This window comes from Rana temporaria, chromosome 3 (genome assembly GCF_905171775.1).
Source record: "Rana temporaria chromosome 3, aRanTem1.1, whole genome shotgun sequence".
In the NCBI taxonomy this organism is placed as follows: Eukaryota; Metazoa; Chordata; class Amphibia; order Anura; family Ranidae; genus Rana; species Rana temporaria.
In genome coordinates, this window is record NC_053491.1 from 390150368 (window position 1) to 390157664 (window position 7297).

The window sequence follows — 7297 nt, forward strand, 5'->3', positions numbered from 1 at the left end:
TAGGCAGAAGTCACAGTAGAGCGGAAACCGGTACCAGTGCACAGTAAGGAATTAACATCATAGCCTGGAGCATGGTGAGTGGAGCAATTTGTACCGCAAAATGGCCCAAATTAAAGACAGGAGTCTGTTCTGGAGCAAGCGTAGGTAAAACGATGGGACCCGGACCTTTAGAGTCCGGAAAAAGTATAGGATCTTTGGAAGAATGGTCATCTTGACTGCGTGGATGCGGCCAATCCATGATAACGTAGGGAAGTGCCAAGAGGACATGAGCGTCGTAATGGAACGAAGAAGGGGATAAAAGTTGGTGCCAAAAAGGGAAGAATAGGAGGGAGTCAGTTTAATGCCCAAGTAATCCAGGGAAGAGCTCTCCCTCCGATATGGGAAAGTTGATTGCAGGTATGAGGCCAAGGAATCGGGGAGTGAAATGTTCGGATCGGTCGTTTTGTGTGGGTTGATTTAGAGGCTGGAAATGGCCGCAAAACAAGTTAGGAGGGCCTGAAGATTTGTCAGGTGAGGGGGGCATCATCAGTGAACAAATTTACTTGACATTAACAACATTTTGTTAATGTTGGGGTCTGCTCGCAGAACAATCGCTAGGTATTCAAGGGCAATGATAAAGAGGACTGGGGACAGGGGGCAGCCCTGCCTCGTTCATCTGTGTATAGAGAATGGTGGAGAGAAGCCGCCTGAGTAGTGGACTGAGGTTGAGGGGGACAAATAAAGGACCGCTAACCAGGTGAGGATTGGGTCCACAAAAGCCCCTACATTGTAATACGTATCGCAGGTAATCTCAGGAAAAGGAGTTGAAAGATTTATATATGTCAAGCGGGAGGAGGAAATCTGGGATTTAGTAATGTTGCATCAGAGAAATCAGATGGACCACTTTTTGAACGTTGTCCCCAGCTTGACGTCCTGGCACGAAGCCTACCTGGTCTCTATGAATCAGAGATCGCAAATATTTATTAATACGGGACCACAGAATTTTCCCTAAGAGTTTCATGTCTTTGTTAAGTAAGGAAATTGGATGGAATGCCTGGTGTTATGGGTTTCTTCGTTTGATTTGGGTATCATGGAAATATGCGCTCGTAGGGAGTCGGGGGAAGGCAAGTCTCCCTGCTTCATACTGTTAAAGTATACCGTTAGATGGGAGAGCAGAAAAGATGATAATATGGGGTAATACAAGCCAGAGAAACCGTCCAGACCTGGAGCACTCGATGGGTGGATGATCTTAATGGCCTGGGCCACCCCCAGGGCAGTAACATCTGCATTAAGGGCCATGCGGGCCTCTGAGGATAAAGGAAGGAGGTGGAGATCACAAAAAAAGTTTTTTCTAAGTCAAGAGGAAAGGGAGTGGGTTTGCTATAGAGGGATGCTAAAAAGTCAGCGAAGGCTTTCTCTGCCCTTTCTGAGGCCAATAGATCCAGTTCTGCAGCAATGGCGTCCCGGGCCTTTTCGTTCGTGGGGTTTGGACGGCATTTCCATATATCAGCCGCAGACACCAGTTGGGCACAAAGTTCCTAGCTTACACTTTTCAAGCAGTTACAGCAACAAATCTTGATTTCTTTTGGAAGAATTTTTTTTTAATCCACAGGAATAACAGCTGACCCTTGCAAACACCCCCTGTAATGTTAAATGCTTTGTCCCAACCCCTGTAACAAAAAGTGGGGGGAAAAAATGATTTGCTGGCAGGATCAATAGGATATAAAACTATTTTACAGTGGGGACAGAAAAACAAAAACTGCTGTGTTATTGCTGGTGACAGACTACATCATATATTTCAAGTTGTTATTTTCCCATCGGTGCGCTTTTAGCATCTCTAGACTTGAAAACAATACTTTTCTTTTTAATTAAACCATTGTTCCATCTTAAAAGGTTATATTCACCTATCATAGAGAATTTTAGCTTATCTGACAGCGAATTGTGATATCATCACTGTCTACATGGTTGTAATTCCAGACAATGCCGTTGAATCAGCCATCTTTGCAACCGATAAAAAATCTTCCTGGTAATAGAATCCTTTGTAAAGTAACACCAAGGCAAAACACAAAGGTCCCCTTTCACAGACATAGGTCCATCCAGTTATGCTCCACGCCTTCGTACAGCCGCAGAAACACACGAATCCCCCTCTGTTCTGTGAGAGAGCTGCACCAGCTGAGGAATGTCTGTGTGATACAGAGGAGGTGGTAGACAATACAGAATTCTGAGTAACAAGGATGGTACTGTACCCAGGGCTTTATCCACTGATCTGCAGAGCTGTGCCCTTCACCCGTGAAGAGGCTTGAAAAGGATGTCACAGAAATCCAACCACTTTAGTCTTTTTAAAAGGAAACTAAATGGTTTGGGGGTCAATTTTCCTTTTTTTATGTTTTTAAAAAAGGGATGAGCAAAATTGGGAACTTGTCCTCTGATGAAAGCTGGGACATTTAATTGAAATTTTGCCATTTGACTGAAGTTAATCTGGACTGCTATCTTGCAAGCAAATTCTACATTCAGGCCCGGATTCAGAAAGGAGTTACGTCGGCGTATCTCCAGATACGCCGTCGTAACTCCGAATGCGGGCCATCGCATCTCGGTGCTTGATTCATAGAATCAGATACGCCTCAATGTTGCCTAGATAGGAGCGGCGTAAGTCTCCTACGCCGTCGTATCTTAGGGTGCATATTTACGCTGGCCGCTAGGTGGCGCTTCCGTTGATTTCCGTGTAGAATATGCAAATGAGCTAGATACGCCGATTCAGAAACGTACGTGCGCCCGGCGCATTTTTTACGTCGTTTACGTAAGGCTTTTTCCGGCGTAAAGTTACCTCTGCTATATGAGGCGTAGCCATTGTTAAGTATGGACGTCGGGGTGAATCGTGGCCTTAGAATTATTGTTCTGTAGAACATGGTGCGCGCGCGCATGTGAGGAGGAGGCGCGCTCGTAGGTGGAGTGTAGACCTGGGAAGCTGCCGGGGATGAGGATGCTCCACGCCCGCCGATGAGAGACGCTGGACACCGCTGTCCATTCACCGCACGCCACTCGCTGCACGCCGTCGTCCGGAAGCTGGCCCCAGAGACTGGTGTAGCGCGGTAGCGTGGAGGACGGTAACGGCTCTCACAGAGGGGCTAAATCTGCTCCTCATTACATCTCCCATCACGCTGAGCTAGGTGCCTGCACCAGGACCCATAGCGGGTAAGGAAGCTAAGATGGAAGGGAGAAGAGGTAAGAAGTGGAACGCTTGAAGGGAGGCAAAAACCGGCGGGAGTGTAAGAGAGGATGACATCTACCAGCACCCACCACCGCATGTGATAAGGTCGGATCAGATTTATTATTACTGTTACCGCTACACATCTCATAGCAGCACACACGCAAAGTCATTTTCTTTTTTTTTTCCTCAAACCTGTGAGTACTCTAAGCCACCTTTAAAAAACGGATCAATTTCCCAGAAGTGCTCAATCTTTGTTAGCAAGCAATGTATAAAGAGATTATAAGCATCAAATCTCTAGTCCCTTCTGACTAGTAATCACAATGCTTACAGATTGGTCTGGATAATTTTGAAACCTTCTATACTAATTCCCCACTCGGTACCGAATGTGCCATCTGATTAAAATCTGAACCTGAGTATATAGGAATGTACGTGGGATTGCACATCCGTCCGCCTTATCCAGAAGGGCTGAGGTACTGAGTTATAGGCAAATATGGCATAAAGAGTGCATGGGAGAGTGGCACCCCCCCCCTTAACAGATAAAAACCTCCATTCCAGGACATTACAGTCAAGCGACCCTCAAAAACTGGATAAGCACAGGAAATACTGCGGGCACATTCCTGGCCTTTCAGGGGCCCCTTTCCCTCAGTAGAGAGAGGGTAGTAATATACCTCTACAGGAAGAAAAATAGAGGGGATTACTCCCCTGGCATAGGCAAAAATGATAAAGGCCTAGGCGAGGATATAGACTCAGAGTGCACGGAACCCTAAAGGATTGTCTGGTAAACCCTATGTGGCCCTTTTCTGTGAGTTCCTTTGGTGTGTGTGTTTTTTTTTGTTTATTTGTTTATTTATTTTTTTTTCCCGGGAATTTGACACCTAGTAAACTGACCTTCTGAACCATTCTAAATACGCTAAACATAGACATTGATTACAGGCCGTAAGAAGGACCACCAAAGGGAAACATAAAACGATACGGGGGTGTCAGGAAGTGCATGGTAGTGGCGAAGAAAAAAAAAAAAGAAAAAAAAGGGAGGACTAAGGGCCTGAACGGCGTTCAGACAACTAGTTTACTCGAAAGGAATTACAGACGTGTACTAGTAAACATGAGCTGCTCTTGGTCATAATATATCACTATATTACTATACCACCAAGCTGACCGACACAGGCATATTACCAAGAAAATACCGTGTAACAGGGAACGGAAAAGAATTTTAATTTACCGTGCGCCTGAAGGGGTTAGCTAGCGATAGCATACATCCCCCACGGGTGTATTTTTTCTTTTCCTCTTTCTGTGGTTTCCCCTCTCTTCTGGGATTATCTCCTTTCTTTTCTTTATACTTCCTTTTTTTTTTTTTTTTTTAAATTTTTTTTTTTTTTTTTAATTTTTTTTTTTTTTTTTTTTTTTTTCTTCTCCATCTCTATCCTGGATGGAAGGAAATCTAAATTGAGCTTCCCCTGTCCTATACAATTATAGGAGAAAAAAAAAGGGAAAGAAAACGTACCCACCGTGTTCAAACCAGGGGAAGGAAGAAAGGGGGGGAAGGGAAGAGTACCCTACTTCAGATAGCCCAATACCACGGAAGGAGGGGACAACTGGGGCAAAACCCAGAGAGGGGGAGTCAGGTAACTATTGCGGCAACGGTAACGGCAGAGGAGACAGAAGAAGATCAACCTGGGGAAGAGAATCAGAAGAAGGGACAATAACATGAGCAGAATGACAAGCAGGTCCACAAAGGGGGGACACCAGACAACCCCAAGTAATACAACTACAACTAGCTCAATTAGACCATTTATGACTAAAGGGGAAAGCCCACGAACTCAGGGTACCCAGGGAACAACAAAGCAACAACAAGCAAACAAAGATAAGAAGCTGGATACTGGAAAACCCCATGGGGGAAACATCAGTGAGACATCTATGGAGTCAAGAGATGAAGGAATTATAGAGCAGGGACATGAAAGTAGTAGGACCGAGGAACAACATACAGATTCGCAGACCGTATCAAAAGGAGTATTGGCAGAGATGTTGCAAAAATTGGAAATAGCGATCAAGAGTGGAATTAAAGGGGAAATACAGAACTTGCGAACAGACCTGGGTCACCTGCTCGGTAGAATAGAAACAATCGAAGATCGAACAGAGAAGCAGGAACAAGAAGTAAAAACACTAAAGGACCAAATAGGTCAAACACAACTACAACAGAGACTTATCCTATATAAGATAGAAGATCAGGAAAACAGAAGTCGGAGACAAAACCTGAGGATAAGGTCAATCCCAGAAGAGAGGGGAGAAGACCTCAGGCAAATAATGCAGAAGATATTTAACCCACTGCTGGAAAAATCAATAGAGGACCCGATAAGGATCGAAAGGGTCCATAGAGTTGGGAACCCACAGAGAGCGAGTTCAGAGCGAACAAGAGACGTTATAATTAGATTCCGACTCTATGAGGACAAAGAAATAGTGTGGAAGAAACTAAGAGGACAATCCCCGATAGTCTTCGAAGGGATAGAGTTACAGATATTCTCCGACTTATCACTTGAGACCCTGGCAAGGAGACGACTGTTAAAACCACTCTTAAAGCGGATGATAGATTTAAACATCAAATATACCTGGGGTTTTCCGGCTTGTCTGGTCGGCACAAAAGATGGAAGATCAGCAACACTGAGATTTCCGGAGGACCTGGAAGAGTTCTGTAAAAAGCTAGATATTCAGTTACCTGATCTACCGGGATGGGGATAGAGGAGTAAAGGATAAGGGAGGAAAATGATGAGTTAAACTATAATAGCTTATTCCCCAATTTTGCTTTGTTCCATGTTTTTTTTTTCTTTTTTTTTTTTTTTTTTTTTTTCTCTCCTTATATTGAGATCAGCGGTGGTAGGGGATATATTCATCCCACCCCCCCGCTTTACGATCAGATCGGGGGGGGGCAATCCCAGGACCCCACCTAGAGGGAACTGGGCCAGACATAGAGGATGGTCCAGAGGTCATTAATTGGCCTAAAGGGGAGGTTGGGGGGGAGGGGGGGGGAGGTGGATGGGGGGGGGGGGGGGGGGAGATGGGGACTATCTCACCAGAATAATCAGAAAAGAAAGAAAGAGAAAAATCAAAGATGCCACCAATTAAATGTTTATCGTACAATGTGAAAGGTCTTAACAGCCCAATTAAGAGACACAAAGTCCTTAAGGAACTGAAAAGATATAAAGTAGATATCGCCTTTTTACAGGAAACCCACATTACTTTAGGATCAAATGTTAGACTATACTCCCTAGACTTCCCGACTTGGTACTATGGAGATACCATCTCCAAAAGAGCTAGAGGAATTGCAATTGGTATCTCAAAAAGGACACGGTTCGTATTAACGGAGAGACTGACTGACCCTGAGGGGAGATTCCTCTTTTTAAGGGGAAAACTGGAAGAAATGGAGTGTACCATAGTAAACATATACGCCCCAAATTCTCTACCAATAAAATTTCTCCTGGGAATATTAGGGAAGCTAACAGATTTTGGGAGGGGGAGAATAATCATGGGAGGTGACTTCAATGTATGTATGAACCCAAAAATAGATAAGACGTCCCAGACACCGGGTGCACAGAGTGCTCAGTTAAGAAAGTTAAAAGACACTCTATACAGGAGTCAACTGATAGATGTGTGGAGGGTCTTTAATCCAGATCAACGTGACTATACATTCTATTCCCCGGTGCATGGAACCTATTCAAGGATCGACCACATATTGGTAGATCATAGAACGTTAGAAATAGTGGTCGAGACGAAAATAGAGACCATGACGATATCTGACCACGCCCCAGTTAGCATCTCAATAGAGATCCCAGGAAATCAGGGGCCATCCCAAAATTGGAGATTGAATGAACATCTGTTGGTAGATGAGACTAGTCTAACAAGGGTCCAAAAGGAGCTGGAGGAGTATTTCAGGCTAAACGAATCAGAGGAAGTTTCAGTAGCAACTTTGTGGGATGCACACAAAGTTGTGATAAGAGGGGTCCTGATCTCAGAGGGGGCAAGGAAAAAGAAAGAAAAAAGTCGTAAAAAAGAAAAATTGATAGAAGAGATCTGCGTGCTTGAACAAAAACATAAGAAAATGGCAAAGCAACGAGAAGT